Raw genomic sequence first — 13,057 nt, 5'->3', positions numbered from 1 at the left:
TGCACCAAGAATAGATGATACACCTGCTAAGTGCAGTGAAAAAATAGCTAGATCTACAGATGCACCCCCGTGTGCAATAGCTCCTGCTAGAGGAGGGTAAACTGTTCATCCTGTACCAGCACCATTATCTACTATAGAAGATGTAAGAAGAAGGGTTAGTGAAGGTGGTAGTAATCAAAAACTTATATTATTTATTCGTGGAAATGCTATATCTGGTGCACCAATTATTAGTGGAACAAGTCAATTACCAAATCCACCAATTATAATAGGTATTACTATAAAGAAAATTATTACGAATGCGTGAGCTGTAATAATAACATTATAAATCAGGTCATCCCCAATTAGAGATCCGGGTTGGCCAAGTTCAGCACGAATAAGTATTCTTATTGATGTTCCTACTATTCCTGCTCATGCTCCAAATATGAAGTATAAAGTACCAATGTCCTTATGGTTTGTTGAGAATAATCATTTTTGCGGTAAGATGGCTGAATTTTAGGTGGTAGACTGTAAATCTACTTATGAGATGTTTTCTCTCTTATCATATTTAGGTCTTATATTCAATTATGATTCTAGACTGCAATTCTAGAGGTGTAAAATTTTACTAAGGCCTAAAAGATTATTCTTTTAATTATAACTTTGAAGGTTATTAGTTTGATTAACTTAAGTCCTTAGTATAATGAAATTAAGGTTGATGTTGAAATCAATCCTATTGTTGAAATTATTACTGTTATAGGAAGAATGATTCCTGATTTTTGGGACTTTATCTTTATAGATCACGAATTTTCTGTGTATGATATAATTAGAGCTGAGAATCTAATACGTATATAGTAGTAGAGTGTAATTGTAGTTAATACAACTATAATAGTTATAATAGTTGTTATATTGTTTTCTATTAATGATTGTATTACAATTCATTTTGGTAAGAATCCAAGGAATGGTGGTAGTCCACCTAAAGATAATAAAGATAAGAATATTACGAATTTAATTTCGGTTTTTATATTTCTGGCTGAATAAATTTGATTTATGAAAAATAAATTTATTTGCTTAAATAATAAAACTATAATTAATCTTAATAGTGAGTAACTAATGAAGTATAGTTCTCAGATGTATTCTCTGACTGTTAATGATCTAATTATTCAACCTAGATGTCTGATTGATGAATATGCTAAAAGTTGTCGTAAGGATGTTTGATTTAAACCTCCTATTGCCCCAATAATAATTCTTAAGATAATAATTGTTCAAATAAAAGTTCTTAATAGAATACAATAAGATAAGACCATTATTGGGGCGATTTTTTGTCATGTTATTAATGTTAAACAATTATTTCATCTTGATGCTCCTATAACTTCTGGAAATCAGAAATGGAAAGGTGCAGCTCCAATCTTTAATAATAGTCTAGATCTAATTATTATTGATGGGATAAATTCTGTTTCCCATCCCATGGGATATTTTATTTGAATCAGCAAAATTGAAAATAATATTATTGTCGATGCTATTGCTTGGACAATAAAATATTTAATTGATGATTCATTTATTATTATATTTTTATTTCTTGTTAGGAGCAGAATAAATGAAAGTAAGTTGATCTCAAGTCCTATTCAAACCCCAAATCAGGAATTTGATGAAATGGACAGGATCGTTCCTATCATTAATGTTGATAGGAAGAGAAGTTTTGTAGAGTTGTTGGTCATTAAAAAGGAGAGGATTGATACCTCTATAAATGGGGTATGAACCCATTAGCTTCTTTAGCTTACCTTTTTACATTAAGGTGTATGATGCACGTTAGTTTTTGATACTAAAGGAGGTAGTTTAATTCTATCTTATGTAATTTTAATGAAGGTAATTTTATTTACTTTATTTACCCTATCAAGGTAACCCTTTAATCAGGCACTTCATTTATTTAATATATAAATCGAAAGTTTTTTTTTGAAATTCTTTTATGTATTATTTTGTTTAATTAGGATTAATTTATCCTGCTCATTTTATTTTTATATATATATATATATATATATAATAAATAATTTATATTAATATGTTACATTTAATTGAAATTAAAGTATTATAAGTTCATCTTACCATTATCAATTGATTATTTTAATGCAATTATTTACCTAGGATTATAGCTACTTATGTTTTTAGCTTAAAATAGGTTATTATAATATAATATATATAATAATATGTAATGTAATATTTAATATTATTATAATTGGATATAATAAATAAAATTATTAATTTAAATATAAAATATTATAATTAATATAAATAATTATATTAATTATAATAATATAATTATGTAAATTATCTATAATTAGATTATTTAACTAATATATAGGAAAGTTAACTTAATATAAAAAAAAGAATTCATATTAATAACATATTATATTAAATTACATAATTGTATAAAATATATTTATTATATAATTTAATCTTTCTTTATTTATTAGTGAAAAGAAAGATTAAATAAGAAAGAATATAATACATTTATTGCTATACATGTTCCATATTAATCTTTAATTATATATAATAGAGAAGTTGTTGTGGTCATACATAGGGGCGTTTCTTTTTTTTTGTTAATGTTTGTTGTTTTTTTCTTTTTTTTTCTTTAAATATTTGAATCTTTTATTTTTTCCTGAATTAATAGATTTAAAATTTTCTTATTTTTTATTTTTAAAAGTTTTATTCTTGCTTGTTTATTCACTTTTTCTTTGTATTATATGTAAGTTTTGTTAGACTAAATGTTCTTTTTGCAGTAATTTGATTTAATTATCAAGTGATTTTGGATTTAGCAATTGATTTAGTATCGGCATAATTCGTGCCAGCAGCCGCGGTTATACGATTGATACTAGTGAATATTATTGGTTAAAACAGTTGTTTATATTATTAGGGTTGAAATATAAATTTGTAAGGTGAAATGTTAAAATTTATTTGTGGCCCTTTTTATGAATCTGTGATATTTAAATAATAAACTAGGATTAGATACCCTATTATTTTAAATGTTAATTATATTTACCAGGGTACTATTAGTTAAGGTCTTTAAACCCAAAGAATTTGGCGGTATCTCATTCCATTCAGAGGACCCTACCCCATGATTGATAATACACGATTTACTCTACTTAATTTATTTGTTTGTATATCTCCGTTATCAGAGAATCTTTTTAGAGTTATAATTCTCAAGATTTATAATTATAAAATATTTCAGGTCAAGGTGCAGCTTATAGTTAAGAGGAGGTGGGTTACAATAGATTTTTGTTTATAACGGATTTGATAGTGAAATACTGTTAATGAAGGTGGATTTGATAGTAATTTAATTTATTTAATTTAACTGATATTGGCTCTGAGATGTGTACACATCGCCCGTCGCTCTCATTATTGATTATTCTATTTTAATTTAAAGTAGCTTCAATTTAGATGAGATAAGTCGTAACATAGTAGATGTACTGGAAAGTGTATCTAGGAAGAGTTTCAAGATATAACTTATTAGTAAAGTGTTTCATTTACACTGAAAATTTTTCTGTGCAAATCAGGATATCTTGATTATTTATTTTATTATATTTATTTTTTGTTTATTTAATTATTTAATATAAATAATTTTATTGTATTTTTGTCTTAGTATATTTTATAGAATTGATTTTTTAAATTATAGTTTATTGGTAATGTAAGTGTTTTATGAAATATTATTTTAAATTTTTTTAAGTAGATTTTATTTATTGTACCTTTTGTATCAGGGTTTATCAAAATTTTAGTATTTATTTTACTTGTCTCGATTTGGGTTGATTTATAAATATTTTATAGTAAATGTATCATAATTATTATTAAATTATTTATAGAAATGAGATGTTAATCGTTTCCCAAGATATCTAGTTTCTTAAGAAAAAATTTAATTTTTTAAAGTTATTTGTTTTTATTTAATTTTTTAAGTAAAAATATTAACTTATTTATTCTTTAAGGGATAAGCTTTGAAGTTAATAACCTATAATTTATTTTATAGAAATATAATAGTAAGCTTTAAACCAGCTATCTTTAAGATTACGTTTTAGTTCATTATTTTTTATTTTGATTTTATAAATATTTTAGGTTTTTTATTAAGATTATTAATTTAATTTTAAAATTTTTGTAATAATGATAGAATTAGTATATTTATTTGTATGAAATTTTTACCTTGTGAACTTATTATAAGGAACTAGGCAAAATTGATTTCCGCCTGTTTATCAAAAACATGTCCTCTTGTTTATATTTTGAGGTCTGGCCTGCTCACTGAGCGTATTTTTAAAGAGCCGCAGTATTTTGACCGTGCAAAGGTAGCATAATCATTAGTCTCTTAATTAGTGGCAGGAATGAATGGCTTGACGAGATATCAACTTTCTCTTAATAAATTTTTGAATTTAACTTTTGAGTCAAAAGGCTTAAATTCTTCTTTAGGACGAGAAGACCCTATAGAGCTTGACATTTTACTTTTATATAGTTTTTTGTTTGTCTTTCTATATTTAATGATGATGTTTTGTTGGGGTGACATGAAGAATAGATAAACTCTTCATTATTATATCATTTATTTATGTTTGTTATTTTGATCCATAATTTATGATCATAAGATTAAGTTACCTTAGGGATAACAGCGTAATTGTTTTTGAGAGCTCATATCGACAAAGCAGATTGCGACCTCGATGTCGGATTAAGAAAAATTTTGGGTGCAGGAGCCCAATGATTAGGTCTGTTCGACCTTTAAATTCTTACATGATCTGAGTTCAGACCGGCGTGAGCCAGGTCGGTTTCTATCCTAAGATTGTTAATCCATATTAGTACGAAAGGACCATATGGTTAAAATATTTTTTGTTATATTGATTAATATTAATTTATTTACTATTTTGACAGATTAATGTGTTGAATTTAGAATTCATTTATGTAGATTTTTTCAACAAATAGTATTGATACTTTATGATTTATTTATATTTATTTTGAATTTTCTTTTATTGGTTATTTGTGTTTTAATTAGTGTTGCCTTTTTAACTTTATTAGAGCGTAAGGTTTTAGGTTATATTCAGATTCGAAAGGGTCCAAATAAGGTAGGTTTTGTTGGAATTCCTCAGCCATTTAGAGATGCTATTAAGTTAATTTGTAAGGAGCAGCCAATTCCTATTATATCTAATTACCTACTTTATTATTTTTCCCCTGTTTTTAATTTCATTATTTCTTTAGCCGATTGAGTAAGTTTTCCTTATTTAACTTATATGTGTTCTTTTTCTTATGGATTTTTATTTTTTTTATGTTGTACTAGATTAGGTGTTTATACTGTTATAATTGCTGGTTGATCTTCTAATTCAAATTATTCATTATTAGGTTCTCTTCGTTCTGTTGCTCAAACAATTTCTTATGAAGTTAGTTTAGCTTTAATTTTATTGTCTTTAATTATTTTAATTGGTAGTTTTAATATGTTTGATTTTATAAACTATCAGCTTTATTGTTGATTTATTATTATTTCTTTTCCTTTAGCTTTAGCTTGTTTTGCTTCTTGCTTAGCTGAAACTAATCGTACTCCTTTTGATTTTGCTGAAGGGGAATCTGAGTTAGTTTCAGGATTTAATATTGAGTATGGTGCGGGTGGTTTTACTTTAATTTTTTTATTTGAATATACTATAATTGTCTTCATAAGAATGTTATTGGCTTTAATTTTTTTGGGCGGTGATTTTTATTCTTTTATATTTTTTATTAAGCTTGCTATTATATCTTTTGGTTTTATTTGGGTTCGTGGAACATTACCACGGTTCTGTTATGATAAATTAATGTACTTAGCTTGAAAAAGTTTTTTACCTTTATCTTTGAATTTTTTTATTTTCTTTGTTGGTTTAAAGATTTTATTTATCTCATTTGTTTAGTGAAATTTTTTGAGAAAAGTTAATAGAAGAGTTAAACTTCTAATTTTATGTTTTCAAAACATATGCTTTTCCTAAGCTAATTAACTTTATTCCTTAATTAATTTATCTCATGCGTTTGCGACATGGACATTAATTAAGAAATATGGGAAGTAAATAATTGTTAAGATTTGACCTGTTATAATATAAGGTTCTTCAACAGGTCGTTTACCAATTCACGTTAGTAAGCATACAACAACTACTATAATTCAGAATAAAATTTGATTAATAGGGTAAAATTGAATGCCTCGGAATGGTGTTTTATTATAAAATGGTAAAATTATTAAGATTCTAATTGATAAAAATAATGCAATAACACCTCCTAACTTATTAGGGATAGATCGTAGAATTGCATATGCAAATAGGAAATATCATTCTGGTTGAATGTGAACTGGTGTTACTAATGGGTTGGCAGGTACAAAGTTATCTGGATCTCCTAATAGGTAAGGATTAATTAAACATAGTATAATTAATAATGATGTTATTATTACAAATGTAATAGAATCCTTAAAGGTAAAGTATGGATGGAATGGAATTTTTTCAATATCTCCATTTAGTCCAAGAGGATTATTAGATCCTGTTTGGTGAAGAAAAAATAAATGAATTGCTGCTATAGCAGCAATAATAAATGGTAATACAAAATGGAATGTGAAGAATCGATTTAATGTTGCATTATCAACAGCGAATCCTCCTCATACTCATTGGACTAAATCTGTTCCTAAGTATGGGGTTGCTGATAATAAATTAGTAATTACTGTTGCACCTGAAAAAGATATTTGGCCTCAGGGTAAGAAATATCCTATAAATGCAGTTGCTATAACTAAAAATAAAATCACTGTACCAATTATTCAGGTATGTATATATATATAAGTATACATGTAAGTAAATACAAATAAAAAATATAGATGCTCCATTTGCGTGTAAGGTTCGGATAATTCAACCATTATTTACGTCTCGGCAGATGTGTACTACACTACTGAATGCTATTTCAATATTTGATGTATAATGTATAGCTAAAAATAGTCCACTTACGATTTGAATTACCAAACATAACCCTAATAGGGATCCAAAATTTCATCAAAATGAAATATTTGTTGGGGCAGGTAAGTCAATTAAAGAGTTATTAATAATTTTAAATAAAGGATGTCTTAATCGTAAGGGTTTATTCATTAGTAATTATCTTATTTTAAGAATAGGTCCCTGATTAATATTGGTGATTTTAACAACTGCTAGTAGTGCTAAAAATAAATAAATTATTATTATTATTGTAATAATGAATGTTGGTCTATTATATAATTTTTCTAAAGATATTGTTATTTCTTGATAATTGATTGAATTATCAATATTTATAGTTTCGGTGTTTTTGAAAAAGTCTATAAATATAGATATATCTAGAATAATTAATATTAATATGATAAATACTCACATTATTAATGTAATAATTATAGTGATTGATTTAGGCTGAAATATTTCGTTTGATGCAATTCTTGTAATGTAAATAAATAATACTAGTATACCACCAAGAAATGTTAAAAATAAAATATATGATAATCAATATCTTTCTATTATTGTTCCTGTTATTAATCCAACTAGGAAGGTTTGAAGGATAATAAAAAGCATTATTGATATTGGGTGTCTTAATTTAATAAAATTAATATTTATTACATTTGATAATGATATAATTATTATTTTGATCATTTCAGGGGTTAGTTTATTTAAAATACCGGTTTTGGGGACCGATGATGGAAGCTTTTCCACCTCTGAAGTTTTAAAAGTGGGGGCTGGACTTATTTCCGGTTTACAAGACCGGCGTTTTTTTTAAACTATTAAAACTAATGTTTATATTCTCTATTTTTACTTCTTTATTGATTTATTTTGCTGGTGTTTATGTTTTTTCTTCTAAACGTAAACATTTATTAATGGTTCTTTTGAGATTAGAATATATTGTTCTTTCTTTATTTATGTTAGTTATTGTTTTTCTTATTGAGTTTGATTATGATTATTTTTTTCCTGTTACTTTTTTAGTTTTTTCTGTTTGTGAGGGTGCTTTAGGTCTTTCTATTTTAGTTTCAATAATTCGTTCTCATGGTAATGATTTTTTTAATTCTTTTGGTTTATCTTTATGTTAAAGTATTTATTTATAACTATTTTTTTGATCCCTCTTTGTTTATTAAATAATTGTTGATGGTTGGTTCATTCTTTAATGTTTCTGTCGGGTTTTGTTTTTATAATTTGTGTTTATTCATATGCTGATTTGAATATAATTAGATATTATTTTGGTATTGATTATTTTTCTTTTAGTTTAATTTTACTTAGTTTTTGGATTTGTTCTTTAATAATCACTGCTAGAGGTTCAGTTTATTTAAGTTCATATCATTCTAATTTTTTTGTTTTTATGGTTTTGATTTTAATAATTATGCTTTATTGTTCATTTGCTACATTAAGTCTTCTTTCTTTTTATATTTTTTTTGAGGCTAGATTAGTTCCTACTTTACTTTTAATTTTGGGTTGGGGTTATCAACCTGAGCGTTTGCAGGCTGGTGTTTATTAAATTTTTTATACTTTGGTTGCTAGATTACCTTTATTATTAGTTTTATTTAAGGTTTATGATTTTTCTAATACTTTATATTTTCCTTTATTGGTTGATTTTGGTTCTTATTATTTTATGTTTTATGTATTTATAATTTTGGCTTTTTTAGTTAAGATACCTATGTTTTTGGTTCATTTATGACTTCCTAAGGCTCATGTAGAGGCCCCTATTTCAGGTAGAATAATTCTTGCTGGTGTTTTATTAAAGTTAGGTGGTTATGGTATTTTTCGTGTTATAAAGGTTATTTCTTATTTGGGTTTAAAGTTTAATTATTTTTGATTGTCTTTAGGTTTATCTGGGGGTGTTATTGTAAGATTTATTTGTTTTCGTCAGGTTGATTTAAAGTCTTTAATTGCATATTTTTCTGTTGCTCATATAAGAATGGTTATTGGTGGATTGATGACTATGAATTGATGAGGTTGTGTAGGTTCTCTTTCTCTAATGGTTGGTCATGGTTTATGTTCTTCTGGTTTATTTTGTTTATCTAATATTATTTATGAACGTTTAGGTAGACGAAGATTATTAATTAACAAGGGTATAATTAATTTGATGCCAAGAATGGCTTTATGATGATTTCTTTTAAGATCATCAAATATGGCTGCTCCTCCTTCTTTAAATTTGGTAGGTGAAATTAGATTATTAAATAGAATTATATCTTGATCTTCTTTTAGATTCTTTGCTTTGATTTTTTTATCTTTTTTTAGAGCTGTTTATACTTTGTATATATATTCTTATTCTCAGCATGGGAATTATTATTCTGGTGTTTATACTTGTTCTCTTGGTTATTTTCGTGAATATCATCTTTTACTTTTACATTGATTGCCTTTAAATATTCTCTGTTTAAAGGGTGAATATTTCTTTGTTTAGTTTGCTTAAGTATTTTAATTAAAAATATTGTTTTGTGGAATCAATGATATGAAGTTTTTCATCTTAGGCCGTGAATTTATTTTCTATTTGTTCTTTGAGTTTTTTTTTCTTTGTTTATTTCGAGAACTATTATTTTTATTTTAGGTATTTATTATTTAATAATTGATTATAGAGTTTTTGTTGAGTGAGAGCTTTTCAATTTAAATGGTCCTATAGTTGTTATAACTTTAATTTTGGATTGAATATCTCTTATTTTTATATCTTTTGTTATATATATTTCTTCTTTGGTTATTTATTATAGAGAGGATTATATATCTGGTGAAACGAATATAAATCGTTTTATTATTATTGTTTTAATATTTATTCTTTCTATAGGTTTTTTAATTATTAGTCCTAATTTAATTAGAATTTTATTAGGTTGAGATGGTTTAGGTTTAGTTTCTTATTGTTTAGTTATTTATTATCAAAATGTAAAATCTTATAGTGCTGGTATATTAACTGCACTTTCTAATCGTATTGGTGATGTTGCTATTTTAATTTCTATTGCATGAATGTTAAATTTTGGTGGTTGAAATTATATTTATTATTATGATTTTATTTCTAATTCTTTTGAAATAAAGCTCATTACTATATTAATTGTTTTAGCAGCTATAACTAAGAGAGCTCAGATTCCTTTCTCTTCATGACTTCCTGCTGCTATAGCAGCTCCTACTCCTGTTTCTGCTTTAGTTCATTCTTCTACTCTTGTTACAGCTGGTGTTTATTTATTAATTCGTTTTAGACCAATATTGGATACTTATAATTGTGGTTGATTTTTACTTTTAATTGGTTGTATAACTATATTTATGGCTGGATTGGGCGCTAATTTTGAGTTTGATTTAAAGAAGATTATTGCTCTTTCTACTTTAAGACAACTTGGTTTAATAATAAGAATTTTGGCTATAGGTTATCTAAAGCTTGCATTTTTTCATTTATTGGCTCATGCTTTATTTAAGGCATTATTATTTATATGTGCAGGTTCAATAATTCATAATTTGAAGGATTCTCAGGATATTCGTTTTATAGGATCAATTGTTAATTTCATACCTTTAACTTCAGTTTGTTTTAATGTTTCTAGTTTATCTTTGTGTGGAATACCTTTTTTAGCGGGATTTTATTCAAAGGATTTAATTCTTGAAATGGTTTGTTTAAGATGAATTAATTGTTTAATTTTTTTTCTTTATTTTTTTTCTACTGGTTTAACTGCTTCTTATTCTTTTCGTTTGTTTTATTATTCAATATCTGGTGATAATAATTTTTATTCTAGATTTTCTTTTGATGATAAGGGTTATTATATTTCATTTGGAATAATTGGTCTATTGTTTGTTGCTGTTTTTGGTGGTAGTCTTTTATCTTGATTAATTTTTCCTATTCCTCATGTGATTGCTTTACCTTATTATTTAAAGTTTTTAACTATTACAGTTGTTATTTTAGGTGCTTATTTAGGTTATCTTATTTCTAATTTTGATTTTTCTCATAATTTATTTTCTTTAAGTATACTTTCTTTTGTTAGATTTGCTGGTTCTATATGATTTATACCTTTTCTTTCAACTAAGTTTATTAGATATATTCCTTTAAAAATAGGTTATTATTCATCTAAGTCATTTGATTATGGTTGAGGTGAATTACTTGGTGGTCAAGGTTTATATAGATTATTTATTTATTTAATTGGTTATATTCAAGGTTGATATGATTCTAATCTCAAGATTTATCTTTTAACTTTTATTTTTTGAATATTTATTTTGGTAATATTGTTTTTCGTTTACTTAAATAGCTTATAATTAGAGCGTGACACTGAAGATGTTAAGGAAGTATTTTTACTTTTAAGTATTTATAAATATAGATATATTATTTTTACAGTGAAAATGTAATGTTTTATTTAAACTATATAAATTTTAGAAATGTTAACGAAGTTTAACCGCTAATATAAAAAGTTAGCAGCTTTCATATTGGCTTTACATTTCCTTAATTGGAACTATTATAGTTCAATTATATTATTAACAGTAATACGCCTCTTTTTGGCTTCAATTAATAAGAATAAGGGTAGTACATACCAATCTTCCAGGTCGAAACTGACTGCAATATTTCGCTTCTTATTCTATTTAAGGTTGATTGATAATATCAATACTTTTTGAATGCAACCCAAATGTTATATTTAACTACAACCCTTTATTCTGCTCATTGTAATGCTCCTTGGTTTCATTCATGGTATAGTCCTCCTAATAGAACTAGAATAAAAAATATTGTTGATACTGTTCAGATTATAATGTCTGAAGTTTTAAAAATAATTACAATTGGTAGAATTAGTGCAATTTCTACATCAAAAATTAAAAAGATTACTGCGATTAGGAAGAATCGTATTGAGAATGGTATTCGTGCTGATCTTTTTGGATCAAACCCACATTCAAATGGTGATCTTTTTTCTCGATCATTAATTAATTTTTTTGATAGTGTTGTTGCCAGGATTATAACAATTATTGGAATAATAAATCTAATGAAAACTCTTGTTGATAGAATTGGACTTGTTTTTCTTGATTTATATCAAGCTTTCTGATTGGAAGTCAAATCTACTATTTATACTAGAAAAACAATTATCTACCTCATCAATAAATAGAGATATATAAGAATAATCATACTACGTCTACGAAGTGTCAGTATCATGCTGCTGCTTCAAATCCAAAGTGATGTCTTGGTGAAAATTGATTTATTGAGTGTCGAAGTAGACATGTTGATAAAAAGATTGTTCCAATACTTACGTGTAAACCATGGAATCCTGTTGCAACAAAGAATGTTGATCCATAAACTGCATCTGCAATGGTAAAAGGTGCTTCTCAATATTCATATGCTTGAAGTATTGTAAAGTATAGTCCTAATAACACTGTGAAGAATAATCCTTGTAGTGCTTGAGTATGATTAGATTCCATTAAACTATGATGTGCTCATGTTACTGTTACTCCTGATGCTAAAAGAATAGCTGTATTAAGTAATGGAATTTGTATAGGGTTAAAGGGTTGAATTCCTATTGGATATAAATAATTATATTAATTATAATATTTTACATTTAAATTAATAATTTTATTTATTATATCCAATTATAATAATATTAAATATTAAATTACATATTATTATATTTATTATATTATAATAACCTATTTTAAGCTAAAAACATAAGTAGCTATAATCCTAGGTAAATAATTGCATTAAAATAATCAATTGATAATGGTAAGATGAACTTATAATACTTTAATTTCAATTAAATGTAATATATTAATATAAATTATTTATTATATATATATATATAAAAATAAAATGAGCAGGATAAATTAATCCATAGTAAATGCCCGTCCTACATGTAAGTAAATACAAATAAAAAATATAGATGCTCCATTTGCGTGTAAGGTTCGGATAATTCAACCATTATTTACGTCTCGGCAGATGTGTACTACACTACTGAATGCTATTTCAATATTTGATGTATAATGTATAGCTAAAAATAGTCCAGTTACGATTTGAATTACCAAACATAACCCTAATAGGGATCCAAAATTTCATCAAAATGAAATATTTGTTGGGGCAGGTAAGTCAATTAAAGAGTTATTAATAATTTTAAATAAAGGATGTCTTAATCGTAAGGGTTTATTCATTAGTAATTATC

The 13,057-nt window shown here is 25.6% G+C and overlaps 1 long non-coding RNA gene and 1 pseudogene across 2 annotated transcripts in view; both read left to right on the top strand.

The window, feature by feature from the left end:
• Nucleotides 1-13,057, top strand: part of LOC126306432 (uncharacterized) — a 122,510-nt gene that overhangs the window by 82,753 nt on the left and 26,700 nt on the right. The gene's annotated exons all lie outside the window — the stretch shown is intronic.
• LOC126306409 (NADH-ubiquinone oxidoreductase chain 5-like) lies at nucleotides 9,694-11,102 on the top strand (annotated as a pseudogene).

This window comes from Schistocerca gregaria, unplaced genomic scaffold, assembly GCF_023897955.1.
Source record: "Schistocerca gregaria isolate iqSchGreg1 unplaced genomic scaffold, iqSchGreg1.2 ptg000333l, whole genome shotgun sequence".
Classification (NCBI taxonomy): domain Eukaryota; kingdom Metazoa; phylum Arthropoda; class Insecta; order Orthoptera; family Acrididae; genus Schistocerca; species Schistocerca gregaria.
This window is presented reverse-complemented; position numbering and strand designations above follow the sequence as displayed.